Below are 20394 nucleotides of genomic sequence, written 5' to 3' on the forward strand. Positions count from 1 at the left end.
CCAGATTTCTCTAATTTTTGTGCCCAATTTTGCATTTTCTACAAAAATCACAAAATCATGATCTCAGTACATCCCTAGTTATGTGGCATGAATTTTATTCATACTTAAAACAAACACACACCTCCAAACTTGAAAATCAGGCCTTCTCTAGTTTACGACAGTGCTATTGTTTACACATAGCAGGCAGCAAGCAACTGATGCACAGCTGAAATGTTATTGGCAGTAGTATCAGGGAAAACAAGAATTAAAACAGTTTAAAGTAAATTACTCCTACAGATCAGGGTTCACACAGCTGTGAGACAGGGAGGAGACCCGTGAGAGCTGTGAGGAGTTTTATATTGCTACTGCCTTGTTATACTCAAACCCTGATTTAGTTAATAATTTGATATCTGTGGGAAATTACTACAGTGTTAACTCCACTTTTTTAGTAGATGAGAATAATAAAAGGACTGATTTGCTCTTAAAGTCACAATGCACAATAGTTCTTATGTTGTTAGATAACTACACTTGTTGTGAGCAGGCCATATCCATTCTCAGTGATAAGCCCACCACTTACCTATTTAACTTTTAATTTTTAACCCTCTGACTTTATTATAACATTTCAAAACCACTGGAGTAGACAAGCAAAAGATGCATTGTCTTTTCTAACTGGGAAGTATCTGGGAATGAATTAATCCTGTGACCCAGTAAGACAAAATGTGCACATAGGCGGATCTAGGATCTTGAAAACAGGGGTGTAGATGGTGTGACGTACTATCCCATATAACACAACACATTTTTTCCCAGGTAAAAAGAAACTAAAACTTGAACTTTACTAATATGGTAGAAGCCTGGGAGAAAATTGCTGAAGAATGAAACACTTGGAAATCACTGATTAAACATGGAATGAAGGCTTTTGAGAAAAAGCAGCCCAAGAATAACCCTGCACCATATTCAGGACTGTTAAATATGAACTTTGCATGGGATAAGTGTGGAAGGGACTGTCACTCAAGAATTGGGCTCTGCAGCCACAGTCACAGATGTTCAATAAGCTGATCTCATTTGGTGCTAATCTATTGTCTTATAAGTAGAGATCCTGGTTTTGTCTGACCAAAAAAATCCCCAATGTCCAATGTTTGGTTTAAAAAGAGTAACCCCCAATTTTTCCATGATCAAGATGAAACACCAACACCACTCTCTCTCTGTGTGTGTGTTTGTGTGTGTGTGTGTGTGTGTGTGTGTATTAGAGGCATTTCATTTTAATCTTAGAAAAAAATGTGGATTTTGGGTTACTTTTTTAAACCCTAAAATCAGGGATTTTTTTTTAAATCAGAGAAAACCAGGATCCCTGCTCATGAGACAGACAGATGACTATGCCAAGGGCTATACTAGTCACTTTAAGATTGAAGCAAAAACCTTTTGCTTAGACCTTTTTTGGAATGAGTTAAAAATAGACTGCATGGCTGTGAAAGAGAAGCTACATTACCAGGAGAAACAGCTAACAGGACAGCAGAACTGCACAAGAAAACCTAACTTGATTAGTGGAATATCAAAACCATTAAAAGGAGAGTGAGCCATTAACAACTGTGGAATGAAGAGTTTAGAAGGAAATAGGTAAATTTTAATGAGCCATGAATGTAGTTGATGCTCTCACTGCTGTCTGCATAGAAATGCTTCTGCCACTACTAGGCAGTTGGTTTTAAACTTTGAGTGGAGCAGGAATCAAAGGGGTGGGGAGTTCAACTCCACCGGTGCCTCTCCCCACACCTTGATCTCCCCCTGCATGTGCATGTTAAACATGAGGGGAAGTATAGGGATGACACAGCAGGACAGCTCAGCCTATATAGCCCTACACTAATTTCAGGTGTGGTAACTAATAGCCCACTTATAAGGTGCAATATACTTAAGTTAATGAGCAGGGAAGCTAGAATAGGTTGCTTTAACCTGTAAAACAGATTGAAGTATATTTAGAAGTTTGACAGCATAATAAGCACAAGACCTGAACATCTTCAGCATGCTGTCTTGGCTTTTGCTTCCAAGTAGCAGTATAAGATTCCAGATTAAAATTTTCCCAAAATTAATCATGCCAGTTTATACATAAAATAAGCCTATAAACAGAATGAAAGATTGGCCTCTCCAGAGATAAGTAATAGCAGTGGACAGTAAACTAGGTAACAGAATGTATCTGTATTGGTACCCCTATGTGACCACAGCAAATATATTCACTTCCCAGTGAACATTAATACCACTACATGCACCATTACTAAAGTTACAGGCAGCATAGTTAAAGACATGATGAAAACACCATTGAACACCTTATCTTCAGGGATGGGCCTTTCTTTTCATTTAATAAAACAGTAGTTGGTCAGGATGGGGAAACTTGAACCGAATAAAAGAATCCATATTTAACAGTCAGGTAATTTTTGATGCAAAGGTAAGGTTTTATTTAAAAAAATATATCCCTTATTTAAAAAAAAAATCCCAATACTAATTTGGTTATAGACATCTGCTGATATGCTTGCAGTCCCAACACTGCATAATTGATTTTTAATACACGAATGCTAGAGAGTAAAACAAACTAATCTATTCATTCTCACTGTCTACAATGAAAAGCAGAGTGTATCAATGTGGAAACAAGAACTTTTAAAATCCTGGTTTAGGCTTATTAATCTAAGGTGTTATTGTTAAAGGAGGCAGTTAATTTTATATACATTTTAATCTATATATGTTTTATTTAATACACTTTTATAGGGCAAGTTAGACTAAACAGAACAGTCAAGACCTCTGAAACTTAATCTAGACACCAAAAGTGACACACTGTGTATAATGAGAGTGACTTTTAAGAGGCTTTTAGAAAAGAATACTTGGGAGAATTTTTATTGCTTGAGATAAAAATCACATAAAAACTCTTACCTCCTGAAGAAGGAAATCGTGATATATGTGAGAAAGGATTTAAAATATAATTTCAGGAAGACTTCATGCTTCTGAGAGCCAGCAAATCTACATATTGCTTAATGCATTGTTGGGTAATACATAGTTACTGCTTTCAAGACAGAATCCCCAAACACTTCTGCAATGAGTCACTTTATTCACCTTAGTCTTACTCATATCAATACAATTGCTTACCTAATCAAGTTACTTACATACTTCAGTGTTTAAAGGATCAGACTTTTATTTGGTGGTTAAATGAAATGTGACTAATGAGATATCAGGGAGTGATATCTCAGGGATATCAAGGATCTTCCCTGTAACTCAAACCTGCAACCAAAACAAGGTAGACCTGAAAATCCCAAACTCTAGCCATAGAAAGAAAGCTCTAGCCATAGAAAAAAAGTAAGAGAGAGAGAGAGAGAGAGAGAGAGAGAGAGAGAGAGTGTGTGTGTGTGTGTGTGTGTGTGTGTGTGTCTTTATTTATTTTAAGCCTCTCTGCCCCCAAGGTGCAATGCAAAGGTAATAACGGTTTAGAGCTGCTGAGTTACCAATTACTGCTAGCTCCTCCTAGACACTGAGAATAAACCAAATACTGTCCACATACAAACAGTGGATGAGGTACTAGCATGATGGAGGCCATGTAAAAGTACCTAGGTAGATGGTCAGCAAGTTCCATCTGCATCCTCTCCTCAGCAACAGGAGAAGGAAAGGAAAACCCTGGGATTTTTCCACAGAGGCCCTACTATCATATACACATGCAGAGTAGTTTGGCTCTGAGAAAAATCTTGTATACATCCAGATTATTGTTATTTTTAGTCAAATCCCATGGAGACAAGGAAAGGAAGAGACTGCCACTTCAGAGGATAGACTGTTGAAGACTTCTTCATACAGAAGATTTAAGCATGTTTTAAAAACTTAGAGCATACCAAATGAAAGGATATTGGTACAAACACATAATGTATCTTTTCCTCCTAAATAATTCAATCAATAGGAGCATTTTTGGTTTTTTCTCTAATACATTATTATACATTACATTATTTTTGAAACTTTAAAGCAACTTTCCCATGCAAAAAATATTTTGGCTAGGATTTCACTGGGCAGAGATGGAAAATTGCTGGTTGCCTTTGATGGTCAAAGCTCCACGTATTTGTTGCAGCAGAGCCTCAAGGCTTGTTTCAGATGAACCACTCTTTAGATCTACTGCAGTGCTGCTGCGATTCCATCTTTTCCTGCCGTGGCTCACCTTTATGTAGGTCATTCTTACAAAGAGACAGGGCTCTTTTATTGACCTCTTCTACCCACAGGTATTAGAGCCCTGCACAAGGTTGCTTGAGGCTAGCTAGGTAGTGGCTGTGTAGAACTACAAAACTAGAATTGAGGAGGGTCCTGGAGGGAAAATCCAATGGCAGCCGTGGTTAGAAATGATAATTAGGCAGGGGTTTGTGAAGTGTTGCTATTGTCACAAATAACACCAATATCCCCAGGAAGATGAAGATGAGCATTTGAACACAAAAGACTTGTGTCTACACACAGTTTGCCCTGCTTCAAATATTCCCATGGAAATGGAAGTGGCACGTCCTGCCTATTGTTGAGGCATTATTCACATACTTATGGTATATTGTTATAGTTTATTCTCTAATGAAAAGGGGACTAGCTACAGTGGTATATTTGTATTCAAGCTAGAGTTTTTACTGGTATAATGGTATCATTAAAAATAATCATAATCCTAGCTCCTGAATAGCTCTATTGGTACAAAACTATGTTCAGATCAGGCCAAAGGTCTGCCTGCTTTCACAGTAACATAAATATTACATTTACTTTCCTATTTTTAGTCATCCTGTAGACAAGAGATTGAAAGGGCAGCTGCAAATTAAACCCATATAAAAAGCAATTTTCATTAATGGTGACCTTAAAAAAAAGAGAGAGGAGAAGAAAAAGGTGGTCCTCTTCTATCTTTTTGCCCCTTTGCTCCTTCTTATCCCTTTTTCAAACTTGACACAAGAGTATAATCTTGTCCCATGGCTAAGTGAGGCACTTATGGATCTCAGTTCTTTTGGCAATAAATTAAATACCAGAAGCCCAGGGACTCTCAAAAACTGGAGCATAAACACATTCATGGAAGTTTTGTATTGATCCTCTTCATTAGCAGCTTTTGCTGGATCAACCTTGTACTATTTTAGTACAAGAGCAACCTAGAATAAGCATAAATAATGCATTTACTGAAAGTACTTCAGTGCAATAGCTGGTGCTTCAGGCCAGAATCTCACATGTGAGCTGACCCCTGATGTCACTTTATTTAAGTGGTAGGGAAGGGATGGATTCTGGCTCTAACTGGTCATCTGAGATCTCCCCTGGCTGTATGGGCAGCTGAAATAAAGCCAAGGACTCTTAGCTAGTATGAAAGCAGTGAAGCAAGATCTCACACCAGCTGTTTTGTGCTCACAAACCTGAATCTTTGGCATAAAAGGAATTCAGAAAAAGGAATACATAAGAATCCAGGCAGAGATCTGCTCTGCTACTGGTAACTTAGGGTTACTGTAGTTATAGACAGATATAGCTTTTAACCATTTAAAGGGGAGATGGATTGCTGCTTGAGAACATAAATAAGCTGTATGGTTTTACTGTTACTTCTGCTTGCTCCTTTAGCAAAGAGGTAAATTGCTGTAACTTTAACACTGAATGAAACAGAAAGTTACAAGGGTTTTGTTATACTTGGATAACTATAGGAATATGCAGGAGTAACAATCAGATAATAATACTGTTATCCCATAGGGATAAAATTGTAAGGCCTGTCTACACCCTCAAGGAACACAGACAAGTAGCAAAAATTTAGGGCAGTCCTAGGCTGCTTTGATTTACACCACAGTCGGAGAAATTTTACGAACCTTGCCTAAAATAATAATGGAAGTCTGATCGAATTTAAAAAAGGATATAAAAATATTTTTTCTCCATGTATTTAGTATGAATAGTACTATGAACTACCACTACTTTGGAGATTCTATAACAAATAAAGATTCAGATTAATAAAGGCAACAATAAACATTAGGATAATAAAACCAGGATTACAGTTCTGTAAATGTGTATTATATTTTTCTGTATATATAGTAACAAATTCCTCCTAGGAATTGATTCAGATCAAATAACAACCTGTCTGCCAATTTAATCACCACAATTTTATGATTTTATACTTAAAGGTTCTAATTCACAGCACTTATTTCAGGGACACTTGGTAACTTCCTCTATATAGAGGGAAACCTGTCTTCAGGGACTACTCAAGGGACCAACAAAAATCTTTTATTGTTGTTCCCTCTCTCTGACTTTCACTTTGCTGGTAATTCCACAATATAGGTCCTGCTTGTTTATTTTTGTTAAGTCACTTTCCTTGCCATGACATCATAGATCTCTCTCTTGATAACACATGTGGTGAGTAGATGAACACCTCTTGCTCTAAGACAAGAGAAGCTTTGTCACAAGTCCTCTATAGCTCAGGGGCAATAAAGAAATGGCAGGATTAAACATAGCTCCATTAATGACTAAAATACATACTGATTTCCATTCCTGAGCCCAAACACTTAGTATCCAGTGACCAGAGTAGCATTTTAATAAATAGTGGCCATGTCTACACAAGATGTTTAATGTAGAACTAACTAATTAGCACTGAAGTAAAACGTCAGCATCTACACATGCAGTGCTGTTATGCCAGAGTAAATAACGTTGCAGCAAAGAGTGTCGAGACGCTACTGGAGCAAGAGGGTGCTTCAGTACATGAGGCTGCCTGCTGGTTAGCCCCATACTGGAGTACCCTTGTGCCACAGCCAGCCCCTCCACAGCACAATGAGTCAGGTCAAAGCAGCCCCAGGCTGGCAGGCTGACCCCCAGGATTCCCTGCTAGCTGGAGCTGCTCCAACCCAGCTCAACATGATGCGGTCCTAGCCACACGTGTAAACAGGAGTAATAAACTCTGAAGCAATGCATCACATTAACTACAAGTGTCGACATGTACAGTGGCTGTGTCTACAAGACACTGACTGCACAGTTGTTACTGCAAAATTAATTTATTATTTGCATATACAAGTACTAAATGACTGCATAGCAACCAACATTACTGCTCAGTAACATCTCCAAATAGCTTTATGGTGATGATGACTGCACAGTAGTTCATTACTTTGTGCCATGTAATGCTACAGTGTGGTAGCAGTTTTCATGTGCAAGTTATGGGCAAAATCTATTAATATCTGCATGTTCTGTTTCCTTATGTCTTTTGTCCTTTTTTTTACACACATGCACACTTTTTCTGTCTAATTTCTCAATTGTTATAATTATCCTCTTGATTTCTCGTTCTTTATTTATAAGATTCATTCTTCAAACTCAAGGTCACCAGATTTTTTTCCACAAATCTATATTTTAAGTAGACATCACTGAAATGTTTTCCTTGTTAATAAAGTAGCTCCCCTGTCCTCCGAGGGGCTAGTGAGTCTAATTCCCTTGCTATCACAAGAAACCATGACACAATCCCTTTCAATATACTTCCCTTTCATAAACTGATCTATTTACATAGGTTAAGTAGAGACATTGAAAAAGCCAGAGGCAGAATCACTCAAGCTATGCAGGTTTCTGTAAGTGCCCTAGTCTAGGTTGGGAGGTACCACAAGTTCACTGTTCAGTGGCAGGGAGCACATGAGACTGTCTGCATTGGCTGGAAGCAGGGTGGGGGCTCTCAAGCCTCTCAAGCCCCAGCACTGCAGTCAGTAACAGGGAGCAAACTAGGCTGGGCAAGCATGTCACACTCCGGAGGGTGGGGGGGCAGCAGGGAGGGAGCACATACAAAGCTACACAGCCACCACCCATGAAGAGACAGGGAAGGGGGGCACTCACTTTATTTTGTGTTGTCTTGGCCAGCAAAAAAACATGGAGGGAGATGGGGAGCAGCTGGGTCCATGCCACAGGGGGTGTGGGGGGGATAGGGACGGGGGGAAATAAATACCCCAAGCAGAGACTCACACAAACCTGCCACCCTAGGATCTCACACACCTTCACACACACTCATCCCGTCCCACCCCACTTTTCCAGCCCTTCACACTGCATATGGCACAGTGAAGTGCAGAGACAATGTATGGCTACAAACCACATCAGCTGGGCTAGAAGATGGCTGCTGCGGGGGGGGGGAGGGGGCAGTGGCACACAGCTCACTGGTGCTGCAAGAAAAGGGTAGGCAGAAATCATCACCATGGTGGAGGCAGGAAGGGATTTTATCTTTTTAAATTAAAATAATTAGAAAAAAAAAACAGCACAGCCACTCGAGGAAGGGATGGCAGTGGCTAGAAGGAACCAAAGGATATCAACAAGTCTAACTAGGGATTGCACCTATAGCTTTGGTGTTATTAGCAGTCCATACTAACCAACTGAACTAAAGGGCTGTCTCCACATTCTTGGCATGGCCAGAACCTTTCATAGCCCAAAGAGCTTTAGCGAGAAGCAAAGAATCAGGGGTGGGATGGGACACAAAAGAAAACAAATGACAACAACTAATTTGAACCTGGCTCAATCAATCAATGTATAGCATACAGAGAGCCAGCCAGCCCTCCCAGCATAAGCAGTTAGTGTGACAAGTTTATGCAGCCCGGCACATCACATAAAACCAGGTCTGGCTTAGGCCACCGTTTTTAAAGCAGCCTATATACTCCAAACTTCTGTCCTGTTACAGGTATCTGCAGACTGGTTTCTGACTATCTAAACTGGAAAAAGGTTAATGTCTATACCTGGCCATAGTCAAAGTCAAAAATCTAAACAATAATATTGCTATGAAAAAATTTACTTTTCAAAGAACTACCAACAGAAATGATTGATCTTTTGATTTTTTGACCAAAAATCTTGTCTATATACCTCCCAAAGAAAGATATCTCCCACAAAAATCCTTGCCTCAAATTTTTCCTGGATTGTCATGGCAACAACATTACTTCAACACTACCACTTGTCATTTTCCCTTACCATTTCTCACTGTGTAAGCTGTACTGGTATTAACAGTTGTAGGAAATTTTCAGGAACATCTTAGTGGAGATATAAATGATGGAACTACTTGAGTAGTGAAGGCAGGTAATGTCAGTGGATCCAATAATTAGGATTTAAAGTAAATTTTATACTCAAATTACCTCTAAATTAGATCTACTGATTGTAAATAATCCATAACCAAAAATGAATGCATACAAGAAAAGTTAAATTCTCTAAACAAACTTATTAATCAACTACAATTTACTTAATGCACCAAAATAAAATGTACAAAGTGCAAAGCTCTAACTCAAACTGCATAACATATAGAATATAGAAAAACAGATATTCTCTATGGGCATGTCTACATGTGCACTTATATCAGCTTAAAGTTATTATGCAATAAGTGGGAATAGACCAGTATCTACACTTGCAGGCATTAAAGTGTATTAACACAGTGTGTGGACTTAGTCCCAAGTCAGTCTACACACAGTGTTACTGCACAGTAAAACGTCTATACGTGTTAGTGCACAGTAACTAATCAAACTTAAATTTGATACTTGCATGATGCATGTATTCAATTTCACTCAAGTTGCACTCAGATTTATGTTCAACTAACCAAGACACATGTAGATGTGCACCTGTGCTATACAGTAATTTTAGTTACTACACATCAAATGTGCATGTGTAGATGTGCCCTTATGTGGCTCAAAATAGAATATAAAACTGAACAAAACCTGCATAGATATAAATTATAATTTCATCTTATCTGGAGCAATTTCCTTCTTACCATCTCTCAATGGACATGCTGGGAGGCTGCAAATATTCAAGTACCGTTCCAAGTCAAGATGTGATTGAATTGGCCTGGCAACTAAAAGCTCAGATATACTTCACAACCTAAATAGAGGAAAAACATAAGTCCTCCCTAGCTCTGGAACAAATGTACAATTAGCCAAAGCACGGAACAAGAACAGAGCCTCCTTCACTAGGTAGAGTCAGAAACAAAATATTTTTGCCTGAGTGTGATTGTGCAAACAGAACAATGGAGTATTTAACAAGCTGCATGATTCCCTACCATAACAAGATTATTCAGACATGTGAAACTTTTAAGTTTAAGGGGAAAAAAAGTTTAAAAACTAACAAAGGGCCCAAGTCTGAGTATCTTCCATAAGATAAGGCAAATCAGTTTTACCAAAAAGGAAAAGATGGAAGAAGTAGGAAATAGTTTAATGAAGAACAGACATCAAAAACCAAAGGAAAAAACAGAGTAAACATATCATATTGACGATGATCAATATAACAGGAAAAGCCAGAAGAATTAAGGTTGACACTTAACCTTGGGTTTGGGGAACAAATAATATCAATGCACAAGAGGAAGAGTTAAGGACAGGTGTCTTGACTTTTTCATGTCCTCCATGTTCTGGCTCGGGTCATTACTTTATTGGTCCTTAAAAAGAGCTTAGTGAATTGAAATACTACCTGCCAATGAATTTGATCTTTGAAATCTGGTATCCTACATTGTCCTACCGAAGATTTCTCAAAAGAACAATAATATATTTTCTGGTGCACTGCAGAATACCATGTAAGTACTAAGTCCAAGAAAGGCCTTATAACTTGTATAGAGAGGAAATGAAGCATTTTATACCAACACAAAATTCCTTCCTAATCTTCAATGATCAATTTAACTTTCCCATAACTCAGTTTCTTTGTCTGTAAAAAAAAAAAAAAGGTAATACTTTTCTTTATTTAAGTGGTACTGTGAGAAATAATTAAATGTTAGAAAAATTATTTGAGATGCTGAACAATATTCTCTGTTGCACCTTCTTTCCCTTGGGCACATGGTTGGCGGGTGAGGAAGCATACATAGCAGCAGAGCTACCTGGAGACCTGCTGACACTATCCTGATCCTCTGTCCAGCTATGGTCAAAGAACAGATAATCATTGAAGTTGCTCTCTGAAGTTCTACAAGCTGCCAGAGGATTATCCCATTTAGAAACCCCAACCACAGAATTTGTATCAAGAGCAACAAAGAAAATATTCAAAGGAATTGTGGTCACTCTGCACATCCTAGCATGAGAATAATCTATTCCTATGCCTAAAGGCACTAGTGGGGCATGGGAAAATCAGAACAAGGTTACCACCAGCTTCTGGGCAGAGTACACATTCCACATACTGCTTCTTTTTTAATGTTAAGTTTCATAGATTATACATGGTTTCCAGAGTAAATACTAGATTTGCAGCTCAATAGCTCACTAAATCATCTGCCACCACAATACAGTGCATAAGTATCAAGTTACACAAGGCTGAATGTCTGAAATAGAGGTCTTCATAAGGATGAAGATGCAAAATATTGGAGAAAGGAGAGGGAGTCAAAAATCCAAATAATATTCATATAGATACCAATTTGTGTAGGGTATCAAGGGAGAAAGCACCATATTTAGAAACAAAACAACATAAATTTCCTATGAAACCAAGGAAATTCAGAATTGCCTACCAGAAAGGGTGGTAAGTTTTCCTGCCTTATTCATGGCAGGCCAAATCCTGGTCCTAGGAATTCAACAGTGAAAGTCTCCTTGATTTCAAGTCATTCCAGAGCCTAGCTCCAAAAAACCTCATTCCTTAAATAAAAAGATTCTTCTATGTCCATGTTGTGAATTAAATGAAATATGTAGCCTAAATTCTCCTTTCCTAATGCTACCTTTTCATGACATTATTGTGGTATCATCAAACTAATCCAGGTCTGACCATTAGAAAGGAATCATAATAAAAAAAAAGAGAGACTTTTACTTTGCTAAAAGAAAATAGGACTACCTTTTGACCTGGAACACCACGGAATACTTTTTTTGCTATCTAAAAGGGTGGTTCCCTCAAGAGATCTGGGGCTGGTAGCCAATTCTGACCGACTCCAATTCCCTTAGGGGAACGATCTAATTATAAGTGCTGAACTGGTGACCATCCAGTTGCCTGGGGGATGGGCACGTGCCTAGAAATGACACCAAAAACAACTTTAACTTATCAAATAATTTAAAATGTGGAAAATGCAACATTGTTATTTTATTCACTAGAAAATAAATGTCTCTTATAAAAAGCATTAATGCAATACAAACCAGAATAATTTCCTATTTTCCTCCCCCACTATCTCAGCTGTTTTATTTGAAACATTAAGCCCCTGTTTGTTCTAATACTTAATTAAGCTTTGAAAGAAGTAAAACACAAACATAACAAAACCCACACATAACATACTTGCTGGGATATTTTTTATGCAGTTTTCTTGCTTATCAGGGAGCTAGGGTTTAATTCAGCTTTATACACAGTTTCTGCTATAAAAAGCTATAAATTTGCAGCATAATCATAACATGGGAAAGATTAAGTTAAATCACATTCTCAGCTGAAAGACGGATCCTTTCTGTAGACAACCTACCCCATGATTTTCTCAAAACTACCCTAACACATGCTTTTTTCTGCATTGATTTAATAAAAGGAGAGAGACACTGCAAATAAACATCTTTAGAAACGTGTTACATATTAAATCAGGAAACGAAAAAATAATCTACTTTTAATATTGCTGCAGTCTTTTCTGGGAGGAAAAATACCAGAAGGTTGTAGCATTAAAGTGAGAAAGAATAGGCCTGTATTGCTGCATAAACTCTTAAATGCAAATCATATGCTTGATGAAAAGACCAAAAATAGATACAATTGGGTTAAAATCTGTTAGGCTCTTTCTTTCTCAAAAATGACTTTTTAAATGGTCAAAAGATATCAAGTCAAGGCAGTATACAATGCAAGGGAAAAGCAAAGGATTTTACTTTGGTGTCTTCATCTGTGTTTCTTGCATAATTACAGGGTTTCGTATAGTTTCTATTAGACATCACAAAAACACTGATGGCTACACAATTTCAAAAATACTCTCACATGAAATAAAATAGCAGGTTTTGCCATTAAGTGCATACAGGCAGTCCTCGGACTTATGACACAATTGGTTCCTGAAAACCGCATCTTAAGTCCAAAAGTTATAACTCAGGACTGATTTTCCCGTAGGACACAATGTTATAAATGGGGGACTGGTTCCTGAACCAAGGCCCAATACCCTATTTTCACCAAAAATAGCCCCAAATTTGTACTCAGTCTATTATAGATGAGTAATATAGCTACATTAATGTATTTGTATTGTAAAAAGCAGTCATATTGATTTGGAAGGACTTCTTTTGAGGTGACTTTGCTGGACTTTTTGAAGGGTTCTTGGCTGGAGTCTTCTCGGGAGTCTTGGCTGCAAGTTTTTCTAGAGCCTTGTCTGCTTTCTTAAAGAAAGTGTCCAAGGAAGTTTGGACAGATGTTCTCCAGGGAGATGGGCAACGCAGTGAACTTGTTCGCTGGCATGGCGTTGCATTGGATCAAGCATTGTAAAGTCGAAACTGATGTCAGAAAGTTGAAAGAGGGTGTCAATTTATGAACGCTGTAAGTGTGAAACGTTGCAATTCCAAATGTTGCAAGTTAAGGACTGCCTGTACTTCAAATGGGAAGTTAAAAATAACAGCTGCTCAAAAACATTATGTAAAAGTGTGACTGTGTATAAAAGTGGGATTGGGTCCTCCCACTCTCTCTCACAAAAGACAATTTAAAGGTAACAAAACATGAAATATTTACAATGCATATTGTAGGAATACAAGAATGTCCATACAATAAGTATGTGCAGCTTTGTGGCTTGATACCCACAACTACCTACATCAGGGGGAGTGAAACTGCAGTACACTGTGGTAATGGCACAGGCAGTTTCTGTGTATGGCATGGGGCAGAGGGTAGGGGACATGCAGCATAGCAGCAGATACAGCAGGAAACAGAAAGCAGAGCAGCAAATCAGGCAGGGCAAGGAGACTGGAGTGCAGTGGCATTCAGGGAATTTGTGTGCAGTTCATCTGTCAATGAGGTTCTTTGAGTACATGGGATATCTTTTATTAGGCCAACTAAATAGTTGGAAAAATTATTCTTTTCAAGTTTTTGGGCACAAACCCCGTTCCGAGAAACTACAGGCTGGTCATTTTAACCTCAATACCAGGTAAAATTTTGGAAAAAATTATCAAGAAGTCCATTTGTGAGAGACAGGCAGAAAGCATTATGCTGAAGGATAGCCAACATGGTTTCATTGTGGGCAGGTAGTGTCTAACCAAACTCATCTCCTTCTATGATCAAGTAACGAACCGCTTAGATGTGGGAGACATGGTTGATGTCATATACTTGGATTTAAAAAAGCTCTTCGATATGGTCTCCTATGATACTCTTTTAGAAAAAAACGAGGTGATTGTGGGCAGGCAGAGTCCATGGTCAGGTGGGTTGGGAACTAGCTAAGGCGTGAAACCCAGACAGTGTTAGGGATTGATCTGTATCATCCTGGTAGGAGGTGGCCAGTGGTGTCCCCCAGGGTTTGATTCTTGGCCCCGTGCTGTTCAATATGTTTATCAGTGATTTAGATGAAGATGTGGAAAGCATGCTGGCCAAGTTTGCGGACGATACTAAGTTATGGGGAAAAGCGGTCATGCTAGGGCCACAAGAATGATTAAGGGCCTGGAGAACAAATCTTATGAGGAAAGACTAAGGGATCTGGGACTGTTCAGCTTGGGAAGAGAAGGCTGAGAGGGGACATGGTGGCCATCTAAAAGTATTTAATGGGTGAATATCAAGAGCTGGGAGAAAAACTGTTCAGTAGGGTGCCCCAGGGGAGGACAAGGAGCAATGACCATAAACTATTAGAAGATGGTTTCAGGTTGGATATACAAGATATACAACTACTTTATGGTAAGGGTGACCAGAATCTGGAATAGACTTCTCAAGAAACAGGTACAGTCCCCAACCTTGGAAGTCTTCAAGAGGAGACTAGACAGATACCTTGCTGGGATCATTTGATCTCAGCAATATTCCTGCCCAGGACAGGAGGAATGGACTCAATGATCTTTTGAGGTCCCTTACTGTCATTGAAATTATGATTCTTCAGGCATAGGAAGAGTGCTGGCATGTGTGTGTGGTCTCCTGGATGGAATAGAAGCCAACATGTAAAAAACCGGCTTCTATTCCACCCAGGAGAGCATACACCAGCACTCTGTCTGAAGAAGGGTGTTTGGGCCCAAAAGCTTGCAACTTTTCCAACTATTTAGTTGGTCTAATAAAAGATATCACATCTATCCAAAGAACCTTGTCTGCCTATGCCCTTAGACCAGCACAGCTATAACAATACCCCTGATTTATCTGTGGTATGCCTAACAAAAAGGTTGCTCCCTGACTCCCCTTGACTCTCAGATTTGTGCAGGGAAAGGGTGCATGCTAACCTAACTAAAGCTTTGAGGGCAAATGATTAATTTCCTACAGTTCACTAGGGCTTCTCCCTTCTTGTAAGGGGTGAAGGGCCACTTAGACGGTCTGTAAAAAGCAGGCAGGGTTAGAGAGCAGTCCAGTAATCCAGAATCCCACCCCAGGGTTTCCACTCTTATCAGACACAGATCTAAGGTAGAATGGAGACAGGACCATCAAGAAGCCTAAAGGGGGTCTCTAGCAAAAGGACAGACAACACTTTTTATAGATCTCCCCAAGTTTTACTGTAGGGGACAGCCCTATTATGAGCCTTTTTAACTGGGAGGGAAATATTTTATTAACAAGTTTATTTGAATTGTTTAAACTCTCTCTGCATGTAAATGTGCTAAGACTTTCATTGAAAAAGTCAACCAGATGGATTGATACTTCCTGACAACACAATTAAATCAAAACTTTAATAACTCTTTAAATCAGACTTTAATCGACTACATTTTGGTACTGATCATGAGATAGGTCTATGCACAAGGAGTCCTTATTTATTTATTACTACACTGCAGCAAACATAGAACAAATTGGAATGGTGTTTATACAGTGAATTAATTCAGGAATTCCTTCTTGGGTTCACTTCAAAAGTTACAGAGAATTTCCCTTGGCCCTCTATCTATGCTATCAATTAGGAAGTTGCTAGAACATTATTTCATGGAGTTTAGAAAGGGAGCCAGAATTAGGCTAACAATGGAAACTCATTCGCAACCTTAACTTGCCATCACTTTGTAATGGAAATAAAAAAAACCCCTGGAGTGCTTTTTATATGTGGCTCCAGGCCTGCAAATCTAGTCTACATGCAACATGATGAAAACCTTGCTGCAGAAAATAAAGTTTTGAGACAGCATATATTGAAACAGACCCAGAACTGTGCTGTTAGGGCACAACACTCGATATCATGGTGTCCTGGCTTTACATGAAAACATAAAAAAAAAATAAAGCATTGCTAGAAAAATAATAGGGACAAATAATGGAAAAATGACTTTTCTTCACTATGGAACAATTTTTCTTTACAATACAATGTGTAGGCCTTCGATCTTCAAGTAATTTTACAATGTAAACTTTTGACAGTTTTGTAAGGTTAAATGCGGAATAAAGGTCATCTAGCTGATTCTATATTTTAAGAGATTGCTTTGATGAGTTTTGTTATTTTTACTGTTTATACTGATTTCATATCATTTCTATGTAGAATACAATTAAAATATAATGAAATTTAATGAAATGTAATGAATATGTAAATGAAGTTCTAGACACTGAATATGCTTTCCTGGGTAAAATGAATAGAATATTTGCTTAATATAGTGAGACATTTGCTTATTGCATTAGAACTATTTTGCAATATGGGTGAAAGGTAAACTTTGGGAAAAGATATAAGGAATATTTATATTATTTTCTTTTAAATCTCATACATTTCGCTAGAGTTATAGCTTTTCAGTTTGTTTTTTTAAATAAATGTTACTAATTTTGATCATCATGATAAAAAGATGCTGCTGCTCAAGCAAATATTTTGATCCATATAACTTAGAAAGCTACAGACCAAAATTTCTGGAAGGGACCTCCTTATGTAGTCTTTGGCTAGAGAAAGAAGTAACACATAAATGGGTTTAAGTGATCAGAAGCTGGTTTAAGCCTGTAATAGAACATAAGTTCATGCATAAACCACTTTCAAAATGGCCAAAACTGGTTTAAGATAAATCTGGCTGAATGTAGCATCAGACTTAACTGATTTGGGTCAAACTGGTTTATGGAACTTGTCCTGGACCCCTTCCTGGGTTAAGTTAAATCAGAGTTCCTCAGCATTCCAGCATGTTTTTCAACCCCAGGCTGGGCTGGGCTGGGCTGGGCTGGGCTGTCTGCTCCAGAGAGCAGGGCTGGCCCTGCCCCTCTCCTCCTTAGCCAGAGCTCCAGCTGGCTGAGAAGAAGGTGGAGGCTGCAGGAACAGCAGCATATGCCTGACTTCCTCCTGCCCCACACTCCCCTTGTTCACTGCTCAAGCAGGGATTTCCCACAAAAGGGACCCCAGCATGGACCCCAGTTGGCATCTGGCCATGCCACCCTCATGCTAGCTAATGTTGAAAGATGTACGTGTGTGCGTCTCCAATTTCACTGAAACAAAGGCAGACAGAACAGTGTTCACTTAGGCTTTTTGGAACTAATCAGCAGGTCAGCTGGTAATGACCCTCCATTCTTCCTTACAGAAGGAATGACCCCAGCCAGCTGTTTGTCCAATCTCCTCTTAAATACCTCCAAGGAAGGTGACAGCACCACCTCCCTTGGAAGTGTATTCCATATTTTGGCAACCCTCACTGTAGAGAATGTTTTCCAGATGTCCAGTCTAAATTTGCTCTCCTTCAGTTTGTGGTCATTGTTTCTAGTTATCTTGATGGGCGCCCTGGTAAACATCGTACCCCCTATTTCCTGCTGCCCCCCCCAATGAGTTTGTAGATGGCCACAAGATCACAGGGTAGACTAACCTGCAAAGATTGAATCAATTCAGGCTCAGGCTTTTTGAATATCTATCCCTAGCCTTAGTCTCCTAAAGGTGAGTAAGAGCCTTCCCAGAAGTAGATTTCTGTTGGGGTTTCTAGTTACAGTAAAAGCTCTGTTATTTGTGGGTTATTTGTGAAGGTGTTGGGGGCTTTGGGTGTGTATGTGTGAGGTTTGGAGCCCAGGGATGGAGGGTCCCCATACAACCTGGCAGGATGGGTGCAAACTAGTGGAGACTACATTCATGTTGGACATTAGTAAGAATTTTTTTACAGTAAGGGTGGCTAGAATCTGGAATGGGCTTCCAAGAGAGATGGTACTATCACCTAACTTAGAGGTCTTCAAGAGGAGGCTTGGTAGACACCTGGCTGGGGTCATCTGACCTCGGTCCTCTTTCCTGCCAGGGGCAGTGGGTCAGACACAATGATCCTTTGTGGTCTCTTCCGACTCTACAATGTATAAATCTGGCATCCCCCAGGAACGGGGGATGTTGATAATAAAATATGCTGATTAATTGAGTGGCTCCAGCCACCACTTCTCACACTACATCTGGGGCATCCCTCCGCCGCTCCCATGGCATCACCGCACCTCCTGCAGGGCCCTGCAGGACAGGGAGGTGGGTCCCACACAGCCTGTTATGCCCCTGGGCCATGGGGGCTCAGCAGTGCAGGCTGCTTTGTCCTGAGCCATGGGGGCTCAGAGAAACCAGAAGTGCCATGGTGGGCACTTTTGGTTTCACTTTATTTTACAAGCTGGCATGCCAGTTAGTGGAGCATGCCAGCTTGTAAGATGCTGGATAACAGCTTTTACTGTATTATAGTCCTGTGTATATGTTATATGCATATATGCATACATGAAAAAATAGATGAGGACTTAAATATTAGTAAGAAAGCAACAGAAAATAACTAGAGCCCAACTTAGATGCCAGGATCTCCAGCTGGAATGGAACCTATGGTTGGACATTTTGGTAGTTGAACATTTAAGAAAAATGATCCAGAAAATGGCACTGATTTTGATGGAATTGATTTGCAGACTTCCTTGGAGAGATATAGGGCTTCCCTCTGTCCATATTTGTTCAGTCAGGCTTACCTCCTAAGAACACCATGGTTCTAGAAACATAGATATTGCCAAGGAGGAGTTAAGGTTTATATTGGTTTCCTCTGGAGCCACTGCATTCTGGAAAGCATGAAGTAGTTTTCGAATTTTTTTTTCCACTATTAATTCTGAGGCAATTGGAAAAGGGAAATGTAGTAATCTTAAGACCGCCACTGCTTTGACAGCATGAGATACAAATTTGTAGACATACTTCAGTAAAGACTGAAACACAGAGTTACACAATTAAAAGCTCTGTAGGTTATATTGGCAAAGTTTCTAATTTCCCTGTGATTATTTAGGTGGTTCTGCTCATTTCACATACACGTGCCTGTGAATTTCCTAATAATTACATCAGACACTGTGGAAACTACAGCCTAGGTTCAGCCAGTTCAGTCTTTGTCCCTGCCACATGTTTACACACATGACCAGTATAATTCAGCTCAATAGAATGCATTCAGAGTATACAGGATCAGGACCATGAATAATAGAGCCAGTAATTCCTACAAGCATGACTGATGAAACACTGACCTCAATGATTTTGCTTGCAAATGAATTTGAGCTCTTTTTTTAACTCTTAAGATTATGAGATAGCAGTAGCAGCTTCAAAGTTGTAATTTAACATAATTAGACTATGAAAAGCTGCTGTACAGTTGTTCTAAATATTTTAGTTATTGAAATTATTTCATATTTAAAAATGGCGTTTTCTTTACATTGTAGGACAGAATTTCATTTCCATTTCCACTTCTAAAATATATTTTCTTTTTTCTCCTATATTCTGCAAGTATGGGCTCTAGCCAACGTGTTATTTATTTATATGTTTTATTCTGAGAGTTGATTTCACTGTGTATTTAATTAGCAAAAGTTAGATAATATAAATTCCAAAGACAGCTTAGACTAGAAACTTCAGGTTATCTGAATAATCCTAGTTGTGGCCACTGCAGTCTAGCTCATAGAACTAACAGGACCAGGACATGGATATTATGGAGTCCTTCATAAATCACTGGACAGATGCATTATATCCTAATGGGCTTGTAGCTTTGCTGATAGTCAGACTGAATTTATAAAATCCAGCAGTTTGAAGAGGTAAGCTCATTTAGATTCAACAGTATATTCTAATATAATAAAAGGCTTAGTCTGTCTGTGCATCTGTCTGTCGGTAACACTTTTGGCTAACTGCGCATGTGCCGTTAGAGGGCCGCCGGCGATTGGGTGCGCAGGTCCAAGTTTGAGCTGCTACAGGGGACATTTGTGGTGGCAGCAAACACGCACTGGCTGCCCGAGCACTGAGGCTTCCCTACACCTCCCTGCCAGAGGGCGAAGGAGGGGGTCACGGTGGTGGTGCCCCCACCACTGCTCATGCCCAATGCCCCCCAGAACAGCTGGCAGGGAGGGAGAGGTGGCAGGTACGGAGAGAGGGAGGGAAGCAGGGTGGGGGGAGGCAAAGTGGCAGCTGTTGTCAGGGCCAGGCAGCAGGGAGGGAGGAAGGGAGGGAGGGGAGTGGGGAGGGGCCTGACAACAGCCAGCATGGAGGGAGAGGCAGCGGGAAGGGAGGAAGGCTGCATGGGCCCGGGC

The 20394-nt window shown here is 39.5% G+C and overlaps 1 long non-coding RNA gene across 1 annotated transcript in view; it reads right to left on the reverse strand.

Moving 5' to 3' along the window:
• LOC109306092 overlaps window positions 1-20394 on the reverse strand; it is a 159652-nt gene that overhangs the window by 95726 nt on the left and 43532 nt on the right. The window lies entirely within an intron of this gene.

The sequence above is a fragment of the Crocodylus porosus genome, unplaced genomic scaffold (genome assembly GCF_001723895.1).
Source record: "Crocodylus porosus isolate Cpor-Errol unplaced genomic scaffold, CroPor_comp1, whole genome shotgun sequence".
NCBI classification, from domain to species: Eukaryota; Metazoa; Chordata; order Crocodylia; family Crocodylidae; genus Crocodylus; species Crocodylus porosus.